Raw genomic sequence first — 14,749 nt, 5'->3', positions numbered from 1 at the left:
TCTCTAGATCTATTGAGATGATCATATGGTTTTTCTCCTTCAATTTGTTAATATGGTGTATCATGCTGATTGATTTGCGTATATTGAAGAATCCTTGCATTCCTAGAATAAAACTCACTTGATCATGTTGTGTGATCCTTTTAATATGCTGTTGGACTCTGTTTGCTGGTATTTTGTTGAGGATTTTTGCATCTATGTTCATCAGTGCTATTGGCCTATAGTTTTCTTTCTTTGTGACATCCGTTTCTGGTTTTGGTATCAGGGTGATGGTGGCCTCGTAGAATGAGTTTGGGAGTGTTCCTCCCTCTGCTATATTTTGGAAGAGTTTGAGAAGGATAGGTGTTAGCTCTTCTCTAAATGTTTGATAGAATTCGCCTGTGAAGCCATCTGGTCCTGGGCTTTTGTTTGTTGGAAGATTTTTAATCAGAGTCTCAATTTCAGTGCTTGTGATTGGTCTGTTCATATTTTCTATTTCTTCTTGGTTCAATCTTGGCAGGTGGTGCATTTCTAAGAATTTGTCCATTTCTTCCAGGTTGTCCATTTTATTGGCATAGAGTTGCTTGTAGTAATCTCTCATGATCCTTTGTATTTCTGCAGTGTCAGTTGTTACTTCTCCTTTTTCATTTCTAATTCTATTGATTTGAGTCTTCTCCCTTTGTTTCTTGATGAATCTGGCTAATTGTTTATCAATATTGTTTATCTTCTCAAAGAACCAGCTTTTAGTTTTATTGATCTTTGCTACTGTTTCCTTTATTTCTTTTTCATTCATTTCTGATCTGATCTTTGTGATTTCTTTCCTTCTGCTAACTTTGGGGTTTTTTTGTTCTTCTTTCTCTAATTGCTTTAGGTGCAAGGTTCAGTTGTTTATTTGAGATGTTTCCTGTTTCTTAAGGTAGGATTGTATTGCTATAAACTTCCCTCTTAGAAGTGCTTTTGCTGCATCCCATAGGTTTTGTGTCGTCGTGTCTCCATTGTCATTTGTTTCTAGATATTTTTTGATTTCCTCTTTGATTTCTTCAGTGATCACTTCGTTATCAAATATTGTATTACTTAGCCTCTATGTGTTTGTATTTCTTACAGATCTTTTCCTGTAATTGATATCTACTCGCATAGCGTTGTGGTCGGAAAAGATACTTGATACGATTTCAATTTTCTTAAATTTACCAGGGCTTGATTTGTGACCCAAGATATGATCTATCCTGGAGCATGTTCCATGAGTACTTGAGAAAAATGTGTATTCTGTTCTTTTTGGATGGAATGTCCTATAAATATCAGTTAAGTCCATCTTGTTTAATGTATCATTGAAAGCTTGTGTTTCCTTATTTATTTTCATTTTGGATGATCTGTCCATTGGTGAAAGTGGGGTGTTAAAGTCCCCTACTATGAATGTGTTACTGTTGATTTCCCCTTTTATGGATGTTAGTATTTGCCTTATGTATTGAGGAGCTCCTATGTTGGGTGCATAAATATTTACAATTGTTATATCTTCTTCTTGGATCGATCCCTTGATCATTAGTAGTGTCTTTCTTTGTCTCTTGTAATAGTCTTTATTTTAAAGTCTATTTTGTCTGATATGAGAATTGCTACTCCAGCTTTCTTTAGATTTCCATTTGCATGGAATATCTTTTTCCATCCCCTCACTTTCAGTCTGTATGTGTCCCTACGTCTGAAGTGGGTCTCTTGTAGACAGCATATATATGGGTCTTGTTTTTGTATCCATTCAGCCAGTCTGTGTCTTTTGGTGGGAGCATTTAATCCATCTATATTTAAGGTAATTATCGATATGTATGTTCCTATTCCCATTTTCTTAATTGTTTTGGGTTTGTTATTGTAGGTCTTTTCCTTCTCTTGTGTTTCTTGCCTAGAGAAGTTCCTTTAGCATTTGTTGTAAAGCTGGTTTGGTGGTGCTGAACTCTCTCAGCTTTTGCTTGTCTGTAAAGGTTTTGATTTCTCCATCAAATGTGAATGAGATCCTTGCTGGGTAGAGTAATCTTGGTTGTAGGTTTTTCTCCTTCATCATTTTAAGTAAGTCCTGCCAGTCCCTTCTGGCTTGCAGAGTTTCTATTGAAAGATCAGCTGTTAACCTTATGGGGATTCCCTTGTGTGTTATTTGTTGTTTTTCCCTTGCTGCTTTTAATATGTTTTCTTTGTATTTAATTTTTGACAGTTTGATTAATATGTGTCTTGGCATGTTTCTCCTTGGATTTATCCTGTATATGACTCTCCGTGCTTCCTGGACTTGATTAACTATTTCCTTGCCCATATTAGGGAAGTTTTCAACTATAATGTCTTCAAATATTTTCTCAGTCCATTTCTTTTTCTCTTCTTCTTCTGGAACCCGTATAATTCAAATGTTGTTGTGTTTCATGTTTTCCCAGAGGTCTCTGAGACTGTCCTCAGTTCTTTTCATTCTTTTTTCTTCATTCTGCTCTGCAGTAGTTATTTCCACTATTTTATCTTCCAGGTCACTTATCCGTTCTTCTGCCTCAGTTATTCTGCTATTGATCCCTTCTAGAGTATTTTTAATTTCATATACTGCGTTGTTCATCATTGCTTGTTTCCTCTTTAGTTCTTCTAGGACATTGTTAAATGTTTCTTGCATTTTCTCTATTCTATTTCCAAGATTTTGGATCATCTTTACTATAATTATTCTGAATTCTTTTTCAGGTAGACTGCCTATTTCCTCTTCATTTGTTAGGTCTGGTGGGTTTTTATCTTGCTCCTTCATCTGCTGTGTGTTTTTCTGTCTTCTCATTTTGCTTATCTTTCTTTGTTTGGGGTCTCCTTTTTGCAGGCTGTAGGTTTGTAGTTCCTGTTGTTTTTGGTGTCTGTACCCAGTGGCTAAAGTTAGTTCAGTTGGTTGTGTAGGCTTCCTGGTGGAGGGGACTAGTGCCTGTGTTCTGGTGGATAAGGCTGGATCTTGTCTTTCTGGTGGGCAGGTCCACGTCTGGTGGTGTGTTTTGGGGTGTCTGTGAACTTATGATTTTAGCCTGCCTCTCTGCTAATGGGTGGGGTTGTGTTCCTGTCTTGCTAGTTGTTTGGCATAGGGTGTCCAGCACTGTAGCTTGCTGGTCATTGTGTGAAGCTGGGTGTTGGTTTTGAGATGGAGGTCTCAGGGAGATTTTCGCCATTTGGTATTACGTGGAGCTGGGAGGTCTCTTGTCGACCAGTGTCCTGAAGTTGGCTCTCTCACCTCAGAGGCACAGCACTGACTCCTGGCTGCAGCACCAAGAGGCTTTCATCCACACGGCTCAGAATAAAAGGGAGAAAAAGTAGAAAGAAAGAAAGAGCCTAAAATAAAATAAAATAAAGATATTAAAATAAAAAATAATTTAAAAAATTTCTTTTAAGTAAAACAAAACAAACAAAAAAAACGGATGGACAGAACCCTAGGACAAATGGTGAAAGCAAAGCTATACAGACAAAATCTCACACAGAAGCATACACATACACACTCACATAAAGAGGAAAAGGGGAAAAAATAATATATCTTGCTGTCCTCCTCCTCAGTTTGGAATGGTTCGTTGTCTATTCAGGTATTCCACAGATGCAGGGTATATCAAGTTGATTGTGGAGATTTAATCCGCTGCTCCTGAGGCTGCTGGGAGAGATTTCCCTTTCTCTTCTTTGTTCGCACAGCTCCCGGGGTTCAGCTTTGGATTTGGCCCCGCCTCTGCATGTAGGTCGCCGGAGGGCGTCTGTTCTTTGCTCATACAGGACGGGGTTAAAGGAGCCGCTGATTCGGGGGCTCTGGCTCACTCAGGCCAGGGGAGGGAGGGGCACAGAGTGCGGGGCGAGCCTGCGGCGGCAGAGGCCGGCGTGACGTTGCAGCAGCCTGAGGCGCACCGTGCATTCTCCCAGGGAAGTTGTCCCTGGATCCTGGGACCCTGGCAGTGGCGGGCTGCACAGGCTCCACGGAAGGTAGGTGTGGATAGTGACCTGTGCTCGCACACAGGCTTCTTGGTGGCGGCAGCAGCAGCCTTAGCGTCTCATGCCCGTCTCTGGGGTCCGCGCTGTTAGCCGCAGCTCGCACCCGTTTCTGGAGCTCCTTTAAGCAGCGCTCTTAATCCCCTCTCCTCGCGCACCAGGGAACAAAGAGGGAAGAAAAAGTCTCTTGCCACTTCGGCAGGTCCAGAGTTTTCCCCGGACTCCCTCCCGGCTAGCTGTGGCGCACTAGCCCCCTTCAGGCTGTGTTCACGCCACCAACCCCAGTCCTCTCCCTGCGATCCGATCGAAGCCCGAGCCTCAACTCACAGCCTCGCCCGGCCCGGCGGGTGAGCACACAAGCCTCTCAGGCTGGTGAGTGCTGGTCGGCACTGATCCTCTGTGCGGCAGTCTCTCCTCTTTGCCCTCCCCACCCCTGTTGCTGTGCTGTCCTCCGTGGGTCTGAAACTCCCCCCTCCGCCACCCGTAGTCTCCGCCCGCGAAGGGGCTTCCTAGTGTGTGGAAACCTTTCCTCCTTCACAGCGCCCTCCCACTGGTGCAGGTCCTGTCCCTATTCTTTTGTCTCTGTTTATTCATTTTTCTTTTGCCCTACCCAGGTACGTGGGGAGTTTCTTGCCTTTTGGGAGGTCTGAGGTCTTCTACCAGCGTTCAGTGGGTATTTTGTATGAGTTGTTCCACGTGTAGATGTATTTCTGATGTATCTGTGGGGAGGAAGGTGAGCTCTGCATCTTACTCTTCCACCATCTGCCCCCTCTCCCATCCCCATTGGTTTTTTAGTAGCATGTTGTTTAGCCTCCATGTAATCGTTTTTTCTCATTTCTTTTCCTGTGGTTGATTTCCAGTTTCATGCCGTTGTGGTCAGAGAAGTTGTTTAAAATAATTTTATACTCTTAAATGTGTTGAGGTTAGTTTTGTGCCCTAGTATGTGGTCAATCCTAGAGAATGTTCCATGTGCACTTGAAAAGAATGTGTATTCTGTGGTTTGTTTCAATGTAATGTTGTGAAAATATCAATTAAGTATAACTGTTCTGTTGTATCATTTAGGATCTCTGTTGCCTTATTGATTTTCCATCTAGAAGATCTTTCCATTGATGTGAGTGGGGTGTTAGTCCCCTACTGTTATTGTATTCCCATCAATTTCTCCCTTTTTGTCTGTTAGTATTTGTTTTATGTATTTGGGTGATCCTCTATTAGGTTCATATATGTTGACAAGTGTAAAATCCTCTTATTTATCCTTTTATCATTATATGGTGTATTTCTTTATGGCCTTTGTTTTAAAGTCTATTTTGTTTTAAAATCTATTTTGTCTGTTATGAGTATTGCAACTCCCACTTTATTTTCATATCCATTTGTATGAAATATCTTTTACCATCCCTCATGTCCAATCTATGTGTGTCCTTTGCCCTAAGATGCGTCTCCTGTGGGCAGCATATTGCAGCCTCTTTTTTTATTGTCAGCCAGTCTGTCTTTTTTTTTTTTTTTTTTTTTTTTTTGGCTGTGCCACGTGGTTTGTGGGATCTTAGATCACTGACCAGGGAGTGAACCCATGCCCACTGCAGTGGAAGCGCAGAGTCATAACCACTGGACTGCCATGGAATTCCCCACTCTATGTCTTTTGATTGAAGCATTCAGTCCATTGACATTTAAGGTAATTATTGATACATATTTATTTATTGCCATTTCAAACCTTGTTTTCCAGTTGATTGTATGTTTATTCTTTGTTTCTTTTTCTTTGTTTCTTTTTGTGGTTTGATGATTTCCTTTTATTTAATGCTTGTGTTCTCTTATTTTTGGTTTTTGTGAATCTATTGCATGTTTTTGATTTGTGGTTGCCCTGTTTTTCAAGTATGTTAACCCCTTCCTATATCTCCTTGCTTTAGACTGATAGTCATATAGGCTCAAACACATTCTTAAAAATAAGAATCTATATTTTCATACTCTCCTTCCCCACAGTTTATGATTTTGATGTCATTTTTTACTTCTTTATATTAATTCTTTTGCTGTTCCTTGTGATTATCATCGCTTTCCAAATTTTTTTTTTTTTTTTTTTCTGATCTATATACGGGCTTATTCAAGTGATTTACTTTCCAAGTGTGATTTCCTCCTTCCTGTATCTTCTTCTTTTCTATTTAAAGAAGACATTTCAATATTTCAACACTAAACCTATTAGGATAGGTTTAGTATTGTTGTATTTTTTTAGTTTTTGCTTGCCAGAGAAATTCTTTATTTCTCCTCCTATCCTATTCTAAATGATAATCTTGCTGGGTAGAGTATTCTAAGTTGAAGATTTTTCCCTTTCAAGACTTAGAATATATTTTGCCATTCCCTTCTGGCCTGCAGAGTTTCCATAGAGAAATCAGCTGATCACCTTATGGGGGTTCCCTTGTAATTAACTCTTTGTTTTTCTCTTGCTGCCTTTAGAGTCATCTATCCTTAACTTTTGCCATTTTTATTATATGTCTAGGTGTAGGTCTTTTTGGGTTCATCTTGATTGGGACTCTCTGTGCTTCCTGTATCTGGATATCTGTTTCCTTCTTTAAGTTTGGGTAGTTTTCAGCCAAAATTTCTTCAAATACATTTTAAATCCCATTTTCTCTTTCTTCTCCTTCTGGAATCCCTGTTATGCATAGATTGGCATGCTTTATGTTATCCCATAGGTCTCATATTGCTTTCCTTTTTTTTTTTTTTTCATTTGGCTTTCTGTCTGCTGTTTTGATTGGGTAATTATTCTATCTTACGGATCACTTATTTCTTCTGCATTATTCATTCTGCTATTCATTGCCTTTAGCTCGGCTTTCGTCTCAGCAAATGAATTTTCTAATTTTTCTTGGCTCCTCCTTTTAGTTTCTAGTTCCTTTTTACATTTCTGTTGATAGCCTTTCTTAATTTCTTCAGTATTTTCATTACCTCCTTTTCGAAATCAGTGTCTGTTAGATTGAAGAGGTCTGTTTCACCGTTTGTTCCTCCAGGGGAATTTTCTTGGTCTTTCATCTGGGAGTGGTTCCTCTGCTTCTTCATTTTGCTTATATTTCTTTTACTCTGTGAGCTTAGGAGAGACAATTATCTACTGTAGTCTTGTGGGGCTATTTATATGTGGGAGCGTCCCTGCCTAGCTTGTGTGGGTTTAATATTTTTTTCACATGAGGGCTGTTTTTGGTTTGGATGCTGGCTGTCTCTTTCCTTAGCATGTGCTGGCCATTATTCCCTTGATAGGGGCTGTGCAGGTGAGTGGCCTGTGCCTGCCCCCGGGAAGGTGGGGGCAGCAAGTGACACCTACTCGCAGGACCCTTGGCAGTGACAACAGTCTGCACCCACCTCTGGAGTCTGAGATGGCAGCAGCGTCTTGCACGCACCCCTGGAGCTTGTGTAGGCAGTGCCCTCCTGCCTGAGAGTGCACACACGCAGAAAAAGAAACTCTTATGGTGGTCCCGCCCCTCTCCTTGCACACCCTCCTCTCCTTGCCTCTCTGGCGGGCCCAGGCTTCTTCCCATACTCCCTTGGTTGGGGCGCACCATACCCCAGGCCCCTCAGGCTGTCTCCACACAGCCAACCCCAGTCCTTTCCCCAGGTCTGACCTCCACAGCCCGAGCTTCAACACCCAGTCCCCACCCACCACAGTAGATGAGCAAGCATCTCAGGCCAGGGAGTGCCAGGCGGTGACACAGACCGTCTCTGCAAGTCTCTCTCCCCTTTGCCTTCTGCAAACTGGTTGCTGCACCCTCCTCTGAAGCTCCAAAGCTCCCCCTCTGTCCTGGCTGATCTCCCCACCAGTGAGGCAACTTCTCAGTGTGCAGAAACCTTTCCTCTTTCACAGCTCCCCTCCAGGGGTGCAGGTCCCATCACAATTCCTTTCTTTTTTTTTTTTTTTTCTTTTGTGCTACCCAGTTTCATGAAGATTTTCTTGCCCTTTCAGAAGTCTGAGGTCTTTTGCCAGCATTCAGTAGATGTTCTGTGAGAATTGTTCCACATGTAGATGTATTTTTGATGTATTTGTGGGAGAAGGTGAGCTCCATGTCCCACTCCTCTGCCATCTTGATCTGATCCAAAAAAGAAATAATTCTTATTCCCACCTGGTGGCATCACAATGCCATCTCCCACAGTACTTTCCCCCCACTTTCACTAGGACAGGACAGCAATCCAATCATAGAAAGAGATGTCTGTGTCCCCTTATTGTAGATACCCCCAAACTTCACTGGTGATCCTCTTGTCCCCCCACTGAAACTTCTTGGAGGAGTACCAGTAAAGTGCTCCTTTCACCACCACAGGGGATGAGGTGAGGGGTAGCTCCCTTCAGTGACAACTCTCCCCAGAAAGGGCACTTCTCTGCTTCCCCATCTTCCTCTTGCATTAATGAAATGGGGTGGGGGGTGAAGTTAGCACCAATTCTGCAAAAAAGCTGCTCTCAACAGACACTTTGAAGAGATGGTTGACCTGATAACTGAGGGTTCTCTGGACTGAAAACACATGTGTTTTATTCTTCTTCTATGGACTTGATTCTTCAGGCTACCAGGAAATCTACTCAATGTTTTGGTCCATTTTTTACAAGTTTTAGAATACATTAAAAATATCAGTGAAGAGATCAAGAAAAAGTTTTCTAGAAACGATCTGTTTCTGAAGGAAACTGTATAATTAAATACTTCTAGTTTGTATAACATATATTTCAGATTAATAAAAATGTAGGAGAAAACTACTAGGGTGAGGATGTTTAGAAATAACTCAGGTTCCTTTGATTCATGAATCACTGAATAATGGTGATTTTTTTATGCCCCTTTGATGGTTGTTGCTAAATCATTCTAGATAGCTGAGCAGTTATTGAGTTATATGAGACAATATGAAGTATGGGAGGCAGGATATGCATGAGAGCCGTACCCCAATTTATCAAATTCCCTAAATAATTTGAGTGGTTCTCTTCTTTCCCCAATTCCTAATGGTCCTAAGTGAAAAAGCACAATAGTGGCTGTAAGGAGAACTCTGGCATCTGGAGGCTACACTCTGATAATTAGCTATCAGTGATATAGGTGTTAGTGTGCAGTGATAATCAGCTCTTAATTGGAGATAATCCTATTGGTTAAAAAGGATTGAATCACAAAAGTGACCCCTTGTAATTTGTAAATTCATCAAACGTAGTGCCATAGGTCAATAACTAATATTTGCCAGGTCTGTGCTTTTCCTTTGTACCACCTTCAGTCTTACAATATTACTGTTCTGAACATTGTCAGAGCCAGGTAACATGAGGAAACTGAAGTTTACTAGAAATGTGAAGTGTCATGGCTTGAACCCAGATCTCCTAACGTTTGCTCCATTACTTGTAAAATATTTATTGAAAATCTACATTGTGAAAATGCAAGATAGAAAAAAAGAACAAATTTAGTAATGAAGAAATTGACTTATCTGCCACTTATTTTTAAATAAGATTCTACTTACAAAAATTAAAATTATATTCAACTTGAGATGTAAAGTGAAAGTCGTATCTATGAAATATAAAAGGAGATGCTGAAGTCACTGTCTTTTTTACTTTCAACTTAAATATATACACATCAGTTTGTTTGTAAAACCAATATTCTTAAATAGAATTGATATTTTACTTATATTTTTAAGTTTTTTACATAAATAATTTAATGACATCAGTGGGAGTCTTTTCTCACCATACATACTCTTTCTTGACCATCTCACCTTCGCCTGTAGCTTCAAACAACCATCTGAAATTCTCCAAATCTCTACTGCCTGCATATCTAACATCTGATGTGACCCTAATAGCTAACCCAAGATGGATTCAAAGGTGCACAGGAAATCTCCTAGATACCACACTGATCCTTTTAACTTGGAATATCCAAAAGAAAGTGACAGATCTCCTCTCAAGCCTTCCTGCAGTCACCTAGTTACCCAAATAATCAGTAACAAACACCAAATTAAAAAATTAATAATGAGAATATATGTAAAAGTACATGTTAATAATTAAACATTTCTGTATTTAATGGACACAAGTCTTTCAGCAGTTATCTAAGTTAGAACTCAGGGTTTCAAGATAGTATTTATTTCAGAATGCTGGATATTAGAGATAAATTTAAGCTGAATAAACTTACTTTAAAAATATTTTCTACATAAAACCAAAAAAATCTTTATTTTCCAGACTGAAATATGGGGATATATAAAATAAAAATTATTTTGAAAAAATATATATCTACTGCACATTACTTAATAGCTACAATTCTACTTTTCAATACAGTATTTAGGAAATGTTCTTAAACAAGATGTTCAAGTGTAATAAGGCCAGAGACTCCTGGGAATGTAATTATCTGGTTTGTTTTGAATTAGAATGTCTGCAGTTAGCCTAGTGTTTTAATACGGTCTATAGGGATTAAAACCAGTCAACATATGAATTATGAAACTTCTAGTCAACCTGAAGAATATAAGTAGAAAAAAATAGACTAAATCATTTGGGAAACTGGAGTATCCCTACCGGACTGTGGAATATTATTTACAATTGTAACAAGTGTAGGTTTGAAAACCAGGAAATATAGGGTTCAACCAAGAAAAGTTTTGCCACCAAAGGTTAAAAAAAATACCATATGCTTCTTCTCAACACGTGAACTTTCCCAACAGAAACAGGCAGATATTCATCTACTATAGCAAACACAAAGTGGAGAAAAGTTTTACTGCAGTGTTTTGACAAACACCACAGGTAATTTTAAAATGTGATCTTTAAGCTTAGCTATCTTAGGAAGAAAGTAATTTATCAAGAAAAAGAGTTATTTTTCCCTTAAGAAATTTTTCATATATATCTGATGAAAATGTTTCTCCATCATTTGTAATTGAGTTAACTTTTGGTATTTAACATTATAAATTGTGATTGTCTAGAAATCAATTTTTTTTTAATTTTATTTATTTTTGGCTGCATTGGGTCTTCATTGCTGCACGTGGGCTTTCTCTAGTTGCAGCAAGCAGGGGCTACTCTTCGTTGCAATGTGGGCTTCTCATTGTGGTGGCGTCTCTTGTTGCAGAGCATGGGCTCTAGGCACATGGGCTTCAGTAGTTGCAGCACACGGGCTCAGTAGTTGTGGCTCATGGGCTCTAGAGCTCTGCCTCAGTACTTGTGGTGCACGGGCTTAGTTGCTCCATGGCATGTGGGATCTTCCCGGACCAGGGATGGAACCCGTGTCCCCTGCATTGGCAGGTGGATTCTTAACCACTGCACCACGAGGGAAGTCCTAGAAATCAATTTTTCTCTAGTCAAACTGAAAATGTTTTTATAACGAGAAAATACTAAGTCAATGGTGAGAAGTGCACAGTCCCAAATTAGAGGCCCAAAATAAAGGAAAAAGATAAGAAAACAAGTCAAAGGAAAAATATTTATTTATTTATATAAATTTATTTATTTTTGGCTGCGTTGGATCTTCATTGCTGCATGTGGGCTTTCTCTAGTTGCGGCGAGCGGGGGCTACTCTTCGTAGTGGAGCACGGGCTCTAGGCACATGGGCTTCAGTAGTTGTGGCTCGCGGGCTCTAGAGTGCAGGCTCAGTAGTTGTGGCTCATGGGCTTAGTTGCTCCGCGGCATGTGGGATCTTCCTGGATCAAGGCTCGAACCTGTGTCCCCTGCATTGGCAGGCGGATTCTTAACCACTGTGCCACCAGGGAAGCCCAAAAAGTATTTATTTTGATGGAGAAAACATATCCAAATCTAAGACAATAGGGCTGATTTTGCAAAAGAAATTAACTCAATTTATTTAGAGAGAGCTTACTGTTGGAATCAAGCTATCTCACTGTAGCTTATGATAAAGAAATCCACCTATAAAAAGGCCAAAAGATGATTTTATGAAGTCTAGATAAAGCAACACTACCATATAGTTTAACATTTTTCCAGCATGTAGTTCAAAGGAAGGGTCCCTGATTAGCTGTCACAATTATCAAGAACTGATGAGTGAAGACTTTTGATAAACTTTTAAAAATACCTACTAACTCCATTCACTTTTTTTCCTGTAGTTCCTACATATCCGTCTTCCCATATTAATTTCCCTTGAGAATGTGATGAACAGTTCATGAACTTCAGTCTGTTTGGAAGCTAAATTTCTGATTGTGATTTATGAAATCTCTTTTCTGTTACAACCAATTCCATGTGAGGTTGGGTCCTGCATGACTCTTCCAGGGGCTGCATCATTTCTATTAAGACTCCACACTCTCCTAGATGGAGACCAGGCCCTGAAAAAGGTGGCCATAGCTGGCTTGCACTTGGGGATCCAAGCGGAAGTGTCTATTTCAACACCAATGTTGAGGGTCATAATCTCCACTGTGTTTGTGAGTAGATTCAGAGCCCAATTCCCATTAGAACTGACCACAGGTATTTCTAGTACCATATTTATTTAAGTTGTACAAAATGTCTAAAAACATGAAGTCAGGATAATCATCCTAAAAGATCTAAAGCCCCAAAATACAGACGGCATGAACTTGGGCATTGTTCAATTAACTGAGCAGAAAGGTCTTGAAGGAGATCTAACTCTCTAAGTGTAAACAGCCTTTGTGTCATCATTTAGTCTTTGGTTTAAAGTCAAAAGAAATTTTTTTGCAGGGGCTGTGGGAGGGTGTATTGTATCATTTCTCCTTTAGAATATAAAACTGCAACTACCTAAATATCTATCAGATTATCTTGAAAAGTATTCTCATGAATGGAAAAATAATGTCTATACTCAGCTTTAGTAGTAAAAATGTGAACCTTGGAGAACGTGAAATACAAAGAGAAATGAAGTTCATTATATAAACAAAGGGTATTCAAATATGTTTATTTTACTATAGGGAGTGTAATAAAGAAAAAATAATTGAATATCCGCTATATTAAACAACAGTTTGGGAAGGAATGTTTCATAGTTTACCCAAAATAAAACAATGCATCAAGTACATTTTTAGATTTATTTTATTATCTTTACCGAACTATGTTTAACATTTTTCAAATCTTCAGATTGTTAACAGTTTTCAGCAGTAAATATCCTAGTAATGGCACTAAGTACACTGAAATGTGAGATTCCTCTGATGAAAAAATACAAAAGATAGAAACACTTGGAAACAAGAGAGCAAAATGTCAACTCTAGGTCTGAGATGGAAATTAACATAGTCAAATTCTTTACAACTCTAGTACATGGAGAAATGAGTCTTCATTCCCTATAAATGAATACGTAACTTTGAGCTTCACCTTCCTGGGAAGTTTTGAGGGACACAATTTGACCCACAGACCCCTAAAACTCTATACTATGTATTGATACCAGAGGATTCAAACACATAGAAAGTGATCTGAAAATGACTGCCAAAGCAAAGAAGTGCTTTTATTCCTCAATACTGGTGACCTTCGTGGTATACTGTGTATTATAAAAGGGCGTAATCCCTATACAACTGCATAAATGTCATAAAAATGGATTTTATAAATTCAAGATCATAATATGTATTCAAAAATACATATAGCTGTGCTTTAGTAAATGAACCCATCAGTTAATTAAGGGATAATTTTGCCTTTAAGATATATCCAAAGTATATATAAAGGATCCACAGATGTTAACATTTGTGACCAAAATTCTCAAGGTTTTCATTTGCAAAAAACTGTTGGTTTTCAATTTAAAAATTTTAAGAAAGTTGTGAATATTGCAGGTTTATTATCACTTGGGTTAAGAAAAAGTAGATGGCTTCAGCTTTTTAACAGGAAATCTGTGAACTACTCACATTTTGTTTGGATCATTAGAAAAGATAAATTGCCTATACTTCCCAATTGAGAACAGAATGTGCAGTGTATAAAAAAATAAGACTTTATTCTGAAACCAAAAAAAGTATTTCTAGAAAAGCCCTTGGGGATACATCTTCTCATTTCCTTTACACAAGAATGAGTAAGTGGCATACCTGAATGGTATACCCTTATATAAATGTGTGTATTCCATTACCAAGATAAGAGATTAAACATTTTTAAGGGTGGGGAAAATATACACTTAAAATATTGAAGTGCAATATATTACTATATAGTTTCTAACTTCATTCCAACATAAACAATGTATCAATATAAACTGGATTCAAAAAATAATTAAACACACAAAGAGATGTCACTGGCATGCAAAATTCATTGTTCCAACGTGAAACACGAGGTCTATATTTTTAATTAATAAAAACGGCACATCTGTTTAATTTGGCTAACAGAAAGAAAATGCACATTTAAGAAAGATGTTATCATATCCTTCTAATAAAGCAAGTCTATATCAAAGGCACTTCAGCAGAGCACTAACTCCTTAACCTTTTCCAAATCATTTTCATTTATGCCGCTTTTACTACATCTTTCTGTGTAAACCAGTAAGAAGCCGCTTCTAATTTTGGACCTTATCACCCCCCCCAAAAAAAGTAAATCTAGGTATTATCCAAAACATTTATCTCTTTCATGGATTGGGGTAGAATATAGCAAACTTTTGCCTAGGTCTTAAATTCTTCGGGTTAATACAGAAAGGTAAGAGTGTTATCTGACATGTTAGATGCTTCAGAAATGGTTGCAGGAAAAAACTGGCTGAAGTCTACTGTCTTGGGGAAAATGCTGTTGCCTTTTGTTGTATATCTATATAATTTGACTGAAGCTAATGTGGCTAATTTTAGTTCTTTAAACTTGTTTATGTGCCTTGGGTCTCTATGTTGCTTCCAAGTTAATTAGTAGGGCATGAGAAATAAAGCAATTTAGTTTCATTTTTTCCCCAGGGGAAAGGGGAAGCTGCTTCAGACATCTGTCTTTATGGAAATTAAGAAAAATGGGATGAGCTGATTTTAATTAACAAAGAGCTTCATTTTTAGG

Source organism: Orcinus orca, chromosome 7 (genome assembly GCF_937001465.1).
Source record: "Orcinus orca chromosome 7, mOrcOrc1.1, whole genome shotgun sequence".
NCBI lineage: Eukaryota > Metazoa > Chordata > Mammalia > Artiodactyla > Delphinidae > Orcinus > Orcinus orca.
Note: the sequence above shows the minus strand (reverse complement) of the source record.